This window comes from Schistocerca serialis, chromosome 8, assembly GCF_023864345.2.
Source record: "Schistocerca serialis cubense isolate TAMUIC-IGC-003099 chromosome 8, iqSchSeri2.2, whole genome shotgun sequence".
NCBI classification, from domain to species: Eukaryota; Metazoa; Arthropoda; class Insecta; order Orthoptera; family Acrididae; genus Schistocerca; species Schistocerca serialis.
Window position 1 is genome coordinate 249,969,007 of NC_064645.1, and position 14,049 is coordinate 249,983,055.

The 14,049-nt window shown below is 44.0% G+C and overlaps 1 pseudogene; it reads right to left on the reverse strand.

The window, feature by feature from the left end:
* Positions 1-3,175: 3,175 nt before the first annotated feature.
* LOC126417239 (5S ribosomal RNA) lies at positions 3,176-3,293 on the reverse strand (annotated as a pseudogene).
* Between the last annotated feature and the right edge of the window lie 10,756 nt (positions 3,294-14,049).

A 14,049-nucleotide genomic window follows, 5' to 3' on the forward strand; every position in this document is an offset into this window, starting at 1 on the left:
TTGGCCTCCACGGGTACACTTCTGCGAATCGTACATCCAACAATGTGTCAATCCTCATTTCAGTGCAAATGTTCTCTTTACGGATGAGGCTTTGTTCTAACGTGATCAAATTGTAAATTTTCAGAATCAACATGTGTGGGCTGACGAGAATCCGCACGCATTTCTGCAATCACGTCATCAACACAGATTTTCTGTGAACGTTTGGGCAGGCATTGTTGGTGATGTCTTGATTGGGCCCCATGTTCTTCCACCTACGATCAATGGAGCACTTTATCATGATTTCGTATGTGATACTCTACCTGTGCCGCTAGAAAATGTGCCTTTACAAGTACGACACAACATGCCGTTCATGCACGATGGAGCTCCTGCACATTTCAGTCGAAGTGTTCGTATGCTTCTCAACAACAGATTCGGTGACCGATGGATTGGTACAGGCGGACCAATTCCATGGCCTCCACGCTCTCCTGACCTCAACCCTCTTGACTTTCATTTATGGGGGCATTTGAAAGCTCTTGTCTACGCAACCCCGGTACCAAATGTAGAGACTCTTCGTGCTCGTATTGTGGACGGGTGTGATACAATACGCCATTCTCCAGGGCTGCATCTGCGCATCAGGGATTCCATGCGACAGAGTGTGGATGCATGTATCCTTGCTAACGGAGGACATTTTGAACATTTCCTGTAACAAAGTGTTTGAAGTCACGCTGGTACGTTCTGTTGCTGTGTGTTTCCATTCCATGATTAATGTGATCGGAACAGAAGTAATAAAATGAGCTCTAACATGGAAAGTAAGCGTTTCCGGACACATGTCCACATAACATATTTTCTTTCTTTGTGTGTGAGGAAAGTTTCCTGAAAGTTTGGTCGTACCTTTTTGTAACACCCTGTATAGTAACAATGTATAAATTACCATCGATTGGCTTCATCCTTTTTTGCATTCCATACTGATAGGCAAATGTTCTCATAACCGCCGAATTACGTTAGGTATCTTGACCTTCTCGTTGTGACGTATAAAGGTCTCATGTAAGGTGCGAATCTGACCATATATTTTGCCACCTTACACAATGTTCCTCCCATATACATCTCGCGTATTGACGATAAGGAGAAAATAAGAGAAATTGAAGCCAATAGAGAGGCTTATCGACAGTCATTCTTCCAAAGCCCTATTCACGAGTGGAATGGAGTTGGACAGCTCAGTTAGGGGTACAAAAAGTACCCTCCGCCACACACCATTAGGTGGCTTGCGGAGTATGATGTGAATGTAGATGTAGGTGTAGAGGAAACAATTGTGCCAGCTTTCTTGATTGCGCTGTTATCATACACATGATCAAAGATCATAAACTTAACATTAGAGATCTAACGCACACTACTTGTTTGACTGTAGCACGGAGAGGTACTTTGCTGTCACCATAGAATCAAATTTAAGTTAGTATGTTATAAGCTGACTTCTAAAGATTAACTTTATCTGATGTTGTTGCTAAATACTTTAAATGTTACAAATTGGATGATGCCCCACAAGACGGATGAAACCCATTATAAAAATTGCGTGCCATTGATGGCTGTTTCATCTGTATATAATTGTGTATGAAATAACAAAGGCATGTTCAAGCATAAGAGACTTTTTCCCACCTTTTGAAAATTCGTAACGTTTATATTATAAAACAAAACACATCGGCCGATGCCGCACGTGGCAGCCGCGTTGTCTAGGGCGCCTTGTCACGTTTGGCGCTGACCCCCCCCCCCCCCCCCCTCCCCCTTACCATCGGTGGTTCGGGAACTCCCTCTGGCATGGGTGTGTGTGTTGTCCTTAGCGTAAGTTAGTTTAAGTTAGATTATATAGTGCGTGAGCCTAGGGACCGATGACCTCAGCAGTTTGGTCCCATATAAACTTACCACAAATATCCAAAAAATTACATCAGCGCTGCAACTCCATAGTTTTTTCACCCTTGTTATGCAAGAAACAAGAGGTTGCATGAATTTCGTACAGGGCAAGTTCTAGATTCGACGTGGTTGTTTTAAAAACAATTTTCTATCATAGTAGTGTTTCAGATATGGACAAATGCAAAATACCTCGCAGGAACAGGAGCGAATAACAGGTTCTTCCACATTTGTCACATCTGTGTACTTTCTTACTGTATGACTAAACTAACGAGAGCTCAAAAAGGAGAATATTACTCATTCTCCCCCGCCGCCCCTACCACACTCCCTCCAATATGTGAATTGCCAGAGAAGAGGCATTGATGTATGGTGGCAACAAAGATGCAGCTGACACCTAATCCCCTGTTTTTTATCTTGTCCCTTGCCCAGATAACTGGCCACGTAACAACGGATACGATAATTGCAATGGTCCGCTTTGGAAATTGAGGATAATAGCTCCTAGTGGACAAACCTTAGTTCTTTGAATGGTTATCAGTTGGAATAGGGAGATGAACGAAGTTGGTGGAAGGTGTCGTGGCAACGGACCGCGTGTCTGATATAGTTAGACGTTACATTCACGACAGTGTGATGAAAATTGGACAACGATAGATCCATGTAAATTGGCATCTAGCCCAACGTAGTACTTGACTTCGAGTCCATTGATTATGAATGCTTGAAAAATACCTATTCCAATAGTACACATGAAATTCCGGAAAAATGGAACAAGTTCAGGATAGACTGAGTGAGCAATACAATCATTAAAAAAAATAAGTGCATGCTCATCGGAGAAAACTGTGCTGGAGCAACGAATGAAGTGGTTTTTAGAGGTCCAGTGAGTATCGAATGATCACTTGCGGAGCTTAAGGGAGGTGTTAAAGATGAATTTTGAGAATGGATGAGGTCTACAGAGGTATAGGAAGATCCAAATTAAAGAGGAACAGTGGTTGTGGAAGTGTAGGTGAAAACGTTCGTCATGTCTTTCACTTCGTAAAGTGGATGAGTACAGGGTTATGAAAATCGATACAGTTACCACGCACTACATAGGTTCGTGCACGCCCCGTCCGTCTTCAGGCCACAAGTGGCCCATCGGGACCATCCGACTGCCGTGTCATCCTCGGCTGAGGATGCAGATAGGAGGGGCGCGTAGTCAGCAGACCGCTCTCCCGGTCGTGATGATGGCTTTCTTTGACCGGAGCCGCAGCTATTCGGTCGAGAAGCTCCTCGATTGGCAGCACGAGGCTGAGTGCACCATGAAAAATGGCAACAGCACATGGCGGCCCGGATGGTCACCCATTCAAGTGCCGTCCACGCCCGACAGCGCTTAACTTCGGTGATCCGACGGGAACCGGTGTATCCACTGCAGCAAGACCGTTGCCACGCACTACATAGCGATGTACGATATAAGTGCATACATTCGTAGCACTTTTGTTTTCATGTTGGTATTCCTATTACTATGGGTTTATTTATCGTTATCATTTTTATTTGTAGTTCATTGCTGCTATTTGAGTTTACATGTTGTCATTTGGAGATAATGAATGGAGCCGTGGACGTTAGGAAATGGAGTGCCCCGTGGAGAAATCGGAACGTTTCCGACATTTTCTTCTGTTTCAGTTCAGTAAGTGAGTGACAGCATTGGAGGCAGTCAGAAATATTTATCCGTGTGGGGAATAATGTAACTGCACAGAGCGCGGCAAGAAAATAGTTTTCTCATTGTACGAAGGATCGTTCTGAAATTAGTGACACTCCATTTGAGGAAGACCTTCCGGATTTGATGAGGGTAGTTTAAACGTGTTAGTCCGAACTCATCCACATCAGTGTACACCAGAACTGGCAAATGTGATGAACCGTGATCATTCCAGCATCTTGCGACATTTTCATGCATTTTAGTAGGTTCTAAAATCGGGTTTCTGTGTACGGCATGATCTAAGCCAACATCACGAAAATCAATGGGTGGCCTTAATGGATCTCTGCAAGTTCACCATCAATTGGCTCGTGATCAACTTTGACCAGTCCTATCCTATGTCGTTACTAGTGACTAGAAACGGTGTCTTTATGCCAGGATAAGAAAAAAGAGAGGAATGGTTGAGGCACAACAAAGAAGCCACTCACCGTACAAAGACCAGCGCGCATCCACAAAAGAAACGAGGTTACGCACCTGGTGGAACAGCGGCGATGTGGTGTACTACGAATTGTTTTCTCGAGGGGTAACCACCACTGTTGACATTTACTGTCAGCAACTGAGACGTCTTGCAGACGCAGTCCAAGAACAACGACCACGAAGTCTGCGTGACGTGATGCTACACTACTGACCATTAAAATTGCTACACCACGAAGATTACGTGCTACAGTCGCGAAATTTGACCGACAGGAAGAAGATGCTGTGATATGCAAATGGTTAGCTTTTCAGAGCATTCACACAAAGTTGGCGCCGGTGGCGACACGTACAACGTGCTCAACCGATTTCTCATACACAAACATCAGTTGATCGACGCTGCCTGGTGAAACGTTGTTGTGATGCCTCATGTAAGGAGGAGAAATGCGTATCATTACATTTACGACTTTGATAAAGGTCGGATTGTAGCCTATCGAGATTGCGGTTTATCGTATCGCGACATTCCTGCTCGCGTCGGTCGAGATCCAATGACTGTTAGCAGAATATGGAATCGGTGGGTTTGGGAGGGTAATACGGAACGCCGTGCTGGATCCCAACGGCCTCGTATCATTAGCATTCGAGATGACAGGCATCTTATCCGCATGGCTGTAACGTTCGTGCAGCCACGTCTCGATGCCTGAGTCAACAGATGGGGAAGTTTGCAAGGCAACAACAATCTGCACGAACAGTTCGACGACGTTTGTAGCAGCATTGACTATCAGCTCCGAGACCGTGGCTGCGGTTACCCTTGACGCTGCATCACAGACAGGAGCGGCCGTGATGGTGTACTGAACGACGAACCTGGGTGCACGAATGGAAAAAACGTCATTTTTTCGGATGAATCCAGGTACTGTTTACAGCATCATGATGGTCGCACCCGTGTTTGGCGACATCGCGGTGAAGGCACATTAGAAGCGTTTATTCGTCATCGCCATACTGGCATATCACAAGGCGTGATGGTATGGGGTGTCATTGGTTACACATCTCGGTCACCTCTTGTTCACATTGACGGCACGTTGAACAGTGGACGTTACATTTCAGATGTGTTACGACCGGTGGCTCTACCCTTCATTCGATCCCTGCGAAACCCTACATTTCAGCAGGATAATGCACGACCGCATGTTGCAGGTCTTGTACGGGCCTTTCTGGATACGGAAATGTTCGACTGCTGCCCTGACCAGCACATTCTCCAGACCTCTCACCAACTGAAAACGTCTGGTCAATGGTGGCCGAGCAACTGGCTCGTCACAATACACCAGTCACTACTCTTGATGAACTGTGGTATCGTGTTGAAGCTGTACGCTTGACCCAAGCTCTGTTTGACTCAATGCCCAGGGGTTTCAACGCCGTTATTACGGCCAGAGGTGGTTGTTCAGGGTACTGATTTCTCAAGATCTGTGCACCCAAATAGCGTGAAAATGTAGTCACATGTCAGTTCTAGTGTAATATATTTGTCCAATGAATACCCGTTTATCATCTGCATTTCTTCTTGGTGTAGCAATTTTAATGGCCAGTAGTGTACTTCACGATAATTCTAAAACTGCTAAACTGACAAGAAACAATATACAAGAGTTGAGTTGGGCAGTCATTCCGCCCCCAACCATATTGACTTGATCTTGTGCCGTCATATTTTCACCTTTGTATGGAAGAACCGTCAAGGAACTTCCTCTCGAGATGAAAATGCTCTCCGAACATGGGTCAATGAGTTCTTCGCCTCAAAACTACGTGAATTCCACAGTCTTCGAATCTAAAAGTTACCCAGGGTTGGCAGACTGTTGTAAATAGCTAAGGAGAATATACGTTATTGATGACAAAAGTCTCTGTTATGTTTACCTATTGTGTTTCATTAAACTTATGGAAAAACATCACAAACCTATGCAGTAACCCAATAGTTAGACCCTGACGGTAACCGTTAATTGGACGAAGCTTACATTCACTCCGCAAAATACCCCTGCTGATGAGTGAAGCAGTGCGTTCTGCACAGGTGACTGGGAGGGCCGGAAGTTATCAGTGCTGTGTTGCGTGCAGCGGCAGCGGCAGCGGCAGCGCTGCTGAATGCAAATGCTCGGCCGGCAGCTTGACTTGCATAAGCGGAAATTGTTTGCCATGTGTGATGACTTGAATAGCCGCCGGAAATACTCGCGGAGGCGATCATCCAACGGGACTGCACTGTAATTTCGGCTGGACCGTGTCGGCTCCGCTGCGCATCCTGCCGGCCAATCATCTGGCATTCATTGACGCCATGAAATAATGACGAGATGGCCGTCACGTGATCCGAATAGCGCCATTGGCCAGTTACGTCACCCCAGAGGTTGTGCCAGTGCGAGAATTCGGTGGAATGACATACGGGGTGGTTGTCGATACCGCTGTAATGCGACCCAGATGGCAGGATAATATAAATTGCGGAGTCGAGGCAAAATATTTCGTCTGGCGCAGAGGTGTCACTGGAGTCAATGAAATTTTGTTTCCGTGATTCTGATAAATGTTGTTCAGTGACGTTATTCAAGCATTATCCGATCCGACGAACAATTTGCTTTCGTTTTTGAGGTGATCACGCAATTCTTACAAATTGATAATCTGCAAGCTGTGCCTTCATAAAACTGGTTTTTTTTTTTTGGAGATTTTGTCCCCAACAGAAATTCATCCATAGTTATTGAAGAGGAGAAGCGGAACTCAAATCAATATCTGATTTCCAATACTTATATTTTCTTCTGAGTTTAGGTAATTCAATTCCAGCGAATGTTGAAATAGAAGGCTACGGCAGATTTCTTTCCAGATTTACAATCTGTCCAACACTATCTCGGAATGCTTCGTCGTCAATAGAATGCTAAACCTTCCTGTTTGTTCAACGAAGTAGTGAAAGATGTGTTAATGAGTTGTCGGCTAATGAACTAAAGCGGAAATTCGATCAGCAAGCAAGTATTACGAGGAAGCTTCCTGGAGGGAAGACGACGCCATTTTCGCGAGATACTATTGCAACAAATTTAGAGAAACGGCTTTTGAGGTCAACTGCAGAAGTGCGAAAAGGTCACGAAGATATGATGCGAGAAATTAGGACTCGTAGGGAGACTTTTAGGCAGTCGTTAATCCTTCACTCTATTTGGGAGTGGAACAGGAAAGGACGTGGGTAGTAGTGGTATCTTGTACCCTGTGCCATGCACCACGCGATGTCTTGGGGAGTATCTGTGTAGATGTAGATGTAGAAATAGATGAACCCGTCCAGTGTCAAGCGAAACTTGCTGAAACGTCGCAGATTCATGTTCAGGTCTTACCGTACAGTCATACGAGGCCTGCCTAAAAGGTATTCGACCTTTGGCCAGAAAAAATATTTCGAATGCCTGACGGGGTTGTAACCGTAATCCCCTTCAAAGTAGGCCCCTTGTGTTTGCACACACTTAGCCCACCGATCCTTCCACTGCTGGAAACACCACTGGAAGTCGTGCTCCGCATTATCTCTTCTCTACTATCAAAACGGCATCCTTTCAGTGGTATCTTTAATTTTGGAAACGACCAGAAGTCGCAAGGAGCCATGTCTGGAGAGTAGGGAGGTTAGCAAACGGCTGTAATTCCATGTTTGGCCAAGAAATTTTGGCTCAAGTGGGGTGAATGTGCAGGGGCGTTGTCGTGATGCAGTTGCCAGTTTTTCGCCATGTACATGTCTGGTCTTTTGCGCCGAACTGCTTCCATTGCGACAATTGTCTTTTTTTTGCTGGGTCGAACCCGTACACCCATGAGTCTTCACCAGTTACCATGGTGTTCAGAAACCCTGGGTCAGTGTTGGTGGTGTCCAGAAGGTCCTGTGCAACGTCAAAACGGAGGTATTTTTGTTCCGGCGACAACAACTTGGGCACTCGGTGTATGTTCAAATCATCACTAAATTCAACCTGTTGGGAAACCTCCTGCACGGTCAAACGACAATCTGCCATCACAAAATTATGCGCCCTCTCAACAACAGCTGCACTCCGAGCAGTTTGTGGCATGCCAGAACGCTGGTCACTCTCCGCTGATGTATAGGCATTTTTGAATCGGTTGAACCACTCCTTAATTTGTAGGACACCCATCGCATCTTCTCCAAACACCAGCTGAATCTTACGAATCGTTTCGCTTTGAGAATCACCAAGCTTTTGACAAAATTTGATTCAGTATGTTTGCTCAACACGTTCAGTCATCTTGAGAGAATTGGTAATCCGACGAACAGGTTGTGTAGCACCTCAATCAGAGACCGGCAGGCTGATGCGCTGGAAGGCAGGGACAAAATTCACGCATGCGCATAAAGGTCTCTTTCTTTACTGTGTACAGTGACGCTGCGCTATCGTCTCTATTTTGCGCGGGAAAATTAAAGGTCGGATACTTTTTAGACAGACCTGGCATGTAACGTGCCTGTGACTAAAATGAGACGACACACTTAATGACAAACATTTAATAAGATGAAAATGTTTAACTAACAAAGGCGAAAGAAATGGGTGAATGCAAGCGAAATTCCCTGGACAAAACTCAGTATTCGATTCCTAATCTTATCATGCAAACCTGTAAAAGATGAAGAAACCGAAATGAAAATAGGTGATAAAAAGGGAAAAAATTAAGTTACTAGACAAATATCGAACAGTAGAATGTTTTTTTTGCGCGACCAAACCTCGTTATCCTATTTTATGAAGGAAAATGCAACTGAAACGAGAAACATAGGTATTTATCTAGTGTTTACCTACGAGCATATTTGAACACTTTAAACAATGCTAGAGTTCAGTAGCACATTATCATAAAAGAAACGTTCTTAAGCTTAAAATTAAGAACGACAAAGAATTTCTAAGGAAAGCGTGGTATCCCTCGAAAACAGTGCCAGTACCGTAGGGCTAAATGTTAAATAATAAACGGAAGACTTTCTCCGACATATGTGACTAATCTGATGGAACTACTCCAGACAGTAAAAAGGAGCACAGTCCGCTGCCGGGACGGCAGTCATGGAACTTAGGGAACGAGAAAACTCAGACGTGAATTAACACGAAATACCAAATGGGCGTGGGTATGGGCTCCCTCAGAGTCATTATGGTTATTTCAATAAAACGACGTCTATAAACTTCTTTACATATTTAGTCAGAATGCTGCACCACGAACATGTATGAGTGACAGCACGATGCCAAGAAACGGAGACTGGTATCCACATATTGAATTTGTCACCCCCTAAGAGCCGCGCGGGATTAACCGAGCGGTCTTGGGCGCTACAGTCGTGCACTGTGCGGCTGGTCCCGGCGGACGTTCGACTCCTCCGTCGGGCATGGGTGTGTGTGTTTGTCCTCAGGATAATTTAGGTTAAGTTGTGTGTAAGCTTAGGGAGTGATGACCTTAGCAGATAAGTCCCATAAGATTTCACACACATTTGAACATTTTGAATCCCCTAAGAAAATCTACGTTAACGACGAGATGAACATTAGTATATGAGCTGTTTTAAAGTCCGCATAACTAACCTAGTCGTATACAAAACAGATGCACCAGTCGTAGACAGAGAAATGTGGTTAACATCAGTAAATTATTTTGAAACATATCCCGCGCTGGTAAGCATAATTTTAGAAAAGTGTTTGTTGAACAAGGAGAAGTTTTTAGCTGGTAGCCATTTGAAGTGGTTACTGTCTGTAACGCAGAAATCACTAGAGCATAAAACTGTGTTGTCAGTAGAGAACAAGTAACAGTACATTGGGTCAATAAGAACTCAGTGCCGCAAAACGTGGACCAGTCAGTGGATGTCATCTAGGTAATAAATCCAACAGAGATATTTTAATTTGTCTGCAGCTACCCAAGTCAACTGTTGGACATGTAACTCTAAAGTAGAAACGGAAGGAACAACCACAACTAACCCAAAACAGACAACGTCATGTAGCGATGGACAGGGTCCGTTAAGCATTGCGGATAGTGGTAATCAAAGTAGGAGGTAGTAGCGGAAGGAAACACTGTAATTTCTGCTGGACTGCTACCCGTCATAAGCCACACATCCATGTAGTCAGTGCTAAGCAATTCTTGTGTTAGTGTAAAGAGTTAAGGCACTGGATAGTGGATGCCTGGGAACCAGTGATCTGGATTGACAGTTCACACTATATCCTGTGGCAGTCCGATTGTATGTGTTTGGTAGATGCCTGAAGGGCACTATCCACCCTCAGGTATAATGCCAACAGTGAAGTACAGAACAAGTGATATTACTGTTAACGGTGTTTTTCGTAGTAATGGTGTGATCCCCTTACTTCGCTTAAGAAACCGCTGAGTGCAGAAGGATATGGACATACTTTACAGCTCTGTATAATGCGTATAGTAGAGGAACTGTTCGGAGCATCAGCATGAAAATGCATCATGTCACACAGCAGCATTTGTATGTCCATGGTTTGTTGGCAGTAGCATTCCTCAAATAGACTGGCCTCAGTACAATGGAACACCTTTAGGATCAATTAGGACGTCTTCTTCGCTCCAGACCCTAGCATCCAACATTACTACCTCATCTGGTTTCGGGTATTCAGGAAAAATGGGCTGCCATTCCTCCACGGACATTCAGAGAAGTTATTGAACCTTTCCCAGGAGAGCTCATGGGTTTATAAAGGCGATGGGGGAACACACTCCGCATTAATGTCAAGTAAGAGTGATTTTTTGCTTATAGACAGGGTGACAAATTTCTGTTTAGGCGTTGTTGTGTCGAACACTGCTATTTCCTTTTGAAATTGTTTCTGCTTTTCGGAGAAAATGTAAAAGACCAGGTTATAACAACGCAAAAGCTCCAGCGATATTTCTTCTGTAGCAAGCGAAGCTTTCTATTTTTAAATGAGAGTATCGACTTAAATTGCGAAATTGTGCTGTTTCATGGCCAGACAGCCACTCTTAATGTTATACTCATTTTTTAAAGAGTTACTTATAGGAGGTCTTTCTTCTGAAGCAAGCGAAACTTTCTACTTTTTAAATGAAAGTATCAATTTAAATTGCTAAATTGTGCTGTTTAATGGTCAGGCAGCCACTCTTAATCTCATGCTCTTTTTTTAAGGAGTTACTTACAGAAGGTCTTTTTACCATGGAACACGTGAAATTGGCTAATGGACTGAGTTTCTATAATGTATTAATAATTTTCCCTGTCTCTTGGTTCAAATGTTCAAATGGTTCAAATGGCTCTGAGCACTATGGAACTTAACTTCTGAGGTCATCAGTCTCCTAGAACTTAAAACTACTTAAACCTAACTAACCTAAGGACATCACACACATCCATGCTCGAGGCAGGATTCGGACCTTCGACCGTAGCGGTCGCCTGGTTCCAGACTAAAGCTCCTAGAACAGCTCGGCCGCACCGGCCGGTTTTCCTGTCTCTAAAGTGCAAGTTTGTGTCAGTAACCAACAGTTTCTGTTTCAAAACGCTTTTAACTTGCAACTGGTTTTTGATAATACTTCGTCGTAATTTGACTGCTGTCACTGATTATTTGAGTGTAGTATGGTTATAACGTAACACATAGACTATTAGATATAGTACTGATAATATTTTCTCAATTGTAATACTTTTAAATTTGAATAGAGCGATTTTTCCTAGGTGCATGACACTGTTATACCTTGTAAGAGTTCTTCACATCTGAAAAAACTTCAATTTTCCGGAATAGGTTTTGTAATTTCGGGAAAACTTGCAGCATACATACAGTGAATCCTATTATTTCAAAACATATTAAGAAATATTTAACTTCTCTTACAGGGCTGGCTAGAGGCAAAAGTCTGAAAAGTGTTCCAAGTTACAACACTTTCCCCTACCCAGTGTCTACAGCGTTCCTCTGTAGTGGTGCAATAGCGTGGCTTCCTGCAACGCTACTCTCTGGCTCCGAGACGCTTTAAGGAGAAAGATGTCGACAAATGAAAAAAAAGGCCCACTGCGGGGAAGTTCATATGAGCTTTGAGCTGCGTTAATGATGTCACAGTGGCATCAAATTTCACCGAAATTCTACCCAACACAAAATGAGAAGGTCGTCATAGCCTTCCTAGCTACAATTCACTCCTTCTTTTGACGTCTCTGCGATAGAGGTGAGAACCTTGACACTTAGCATTTAAATTACACGGTTTTCTTTTCAGTGGCAGAGGAAAATATTTCAGATGCACTGTTGCTTGGAATAAAAACGAAAATGCGTCTAAGGGAGGTACAAAGGGTGTCAATGGAACCACCCCTTACCGTGGGCACTGGTTCCCGCACATTTCGCAGTTGAAGACGGCAGTTCGCAGTGCCATGAGCAGCATAAATATCTTCTTGACACGCTTTAACAGTGTGACACCCTCAGACGCTTCAACCCTCTTCTCTAGGTATATTGTGGGGCTGAATTCACACTGAATGAGATCATACCCCCTTGGATTGCAGCACGACTCAAATTTTTGTTCTCTTATACAGATTCAAAGAAATTTGAGAGATCCGAAGCATAAAAGGATACCGGCGCTTTTTCGGCTCTCCTGTGGCGCGATCACGCGGCACTGCTGGAATAAAATGTGCATGAATAAAATCACAAAGATTCGCTCTAAGAGCTCCAAGTTCGTCAACACCCACAGTGCTAACCAGACAAATTTGTTCAGCGCGTTACAACTGTACCTGTCAGAAAATTCGACACTAATTCTGCCTGTCGGCTGCCTGGTGCCTGAATAGAAGCAAATTCCAACCAACGGGTGTTAAAGGGGTTGTCTAAATCTCAGGTGCTAGAACAGTTGCCAGCCCGATTTAATGTCAAAATTTCTGAAGGTACTTTTCTATCGTCGTCAACAAAGATGCGTGGGTGGCAGCTAAGGTGCTGCCGAACTCTTTGGGAAGGCGGGGAGGGTGGGTTCTTAGCTGGATCTTTTGCCATTTGACTTACGCGTTTGTTAATGTTCTACTCTTTCGTGATCATGCCACATGAGGACGAAAAACAGAAAGGCTAAAAAGCATAAGTATCATTAGCTGCTTCGAATGGTATTGTACGGTGCCTAGGGGTATCAAGCTGCAGCCAAGAGCAAAATTTGCGATCGCACTGCACTGCAAAGGGGTGTGATCACGTCCAGAGGCGACGCATCACGACAATATCGTTACAGAAGGGTTGAAACGTCCGAGGGTTTCAGCAATGTCAATGGTTGTCAAGAACATCTTCTTGCTGCCCATCACATGTCGAAGTGCCGTTTTCGACCGCGAAGTGTATGGGAATCAAAGCCTCAGTGAAAGAATTGGTTCCATTGACGCCATTTGTGACACCCCCTGAAGCCTTTTCCTGTAGATTCTGAGCGGCGGTGTATCTGCAATATTTTCCTCGGCCACCCATGAGAAAACGGAGTGGTTTAAATGCTGGATTTCACGGTTCTGACCTCCACCTTAGAGAAGTCAGAAAGAAGAATGAAGTGTGGGAATGAGGTGCTGTGACGACCTTCTCAAGGTGGTGGCATTGTGCAGAATTTAGGTGAAATTTGGTGCCAATGGGCTCACATGAACTGCCGAACTGTGGCCTTTTTTCCCATCATGTGTAGACACTTTGATGTTTGGAGCGTCTTCGAGTCCGAGGGTGACACCGCTCGGTGCCATGCTTCCACGCCATTACAGAGGAAGGCTGCAGGCACCTTTGAGGCAAATTTCAAACTTATGCATCGCAACAGAATGCATGCAAGATCTTTCATTAGTCTAAAAATACTTTCGACAATATGTCATCTTCTGCAAGACCATAAAATTTTAACATGGTATTCATCACATTCCTACAATTTTGAATTATACATTTATTTATGCCGAATTGCTGTCACTGAGCTAAATGGATACATGATGTATTTCGTGTAATAAACACCATTTCAATATTTTAAAGTCTGCTAAATGATGACATACTGTCGAGAGAAACCGAAGAACTGCAAAGAACTACAGAAGAAATGATTTTCAACGCCGTTATTTCTCCAGAAAGAGAGGTTATGCAAAATAATGGTGAAATTTTTTTGGCAATATTTTGTGCTAGATCCCATACCTCGCTGTAGTGACACAT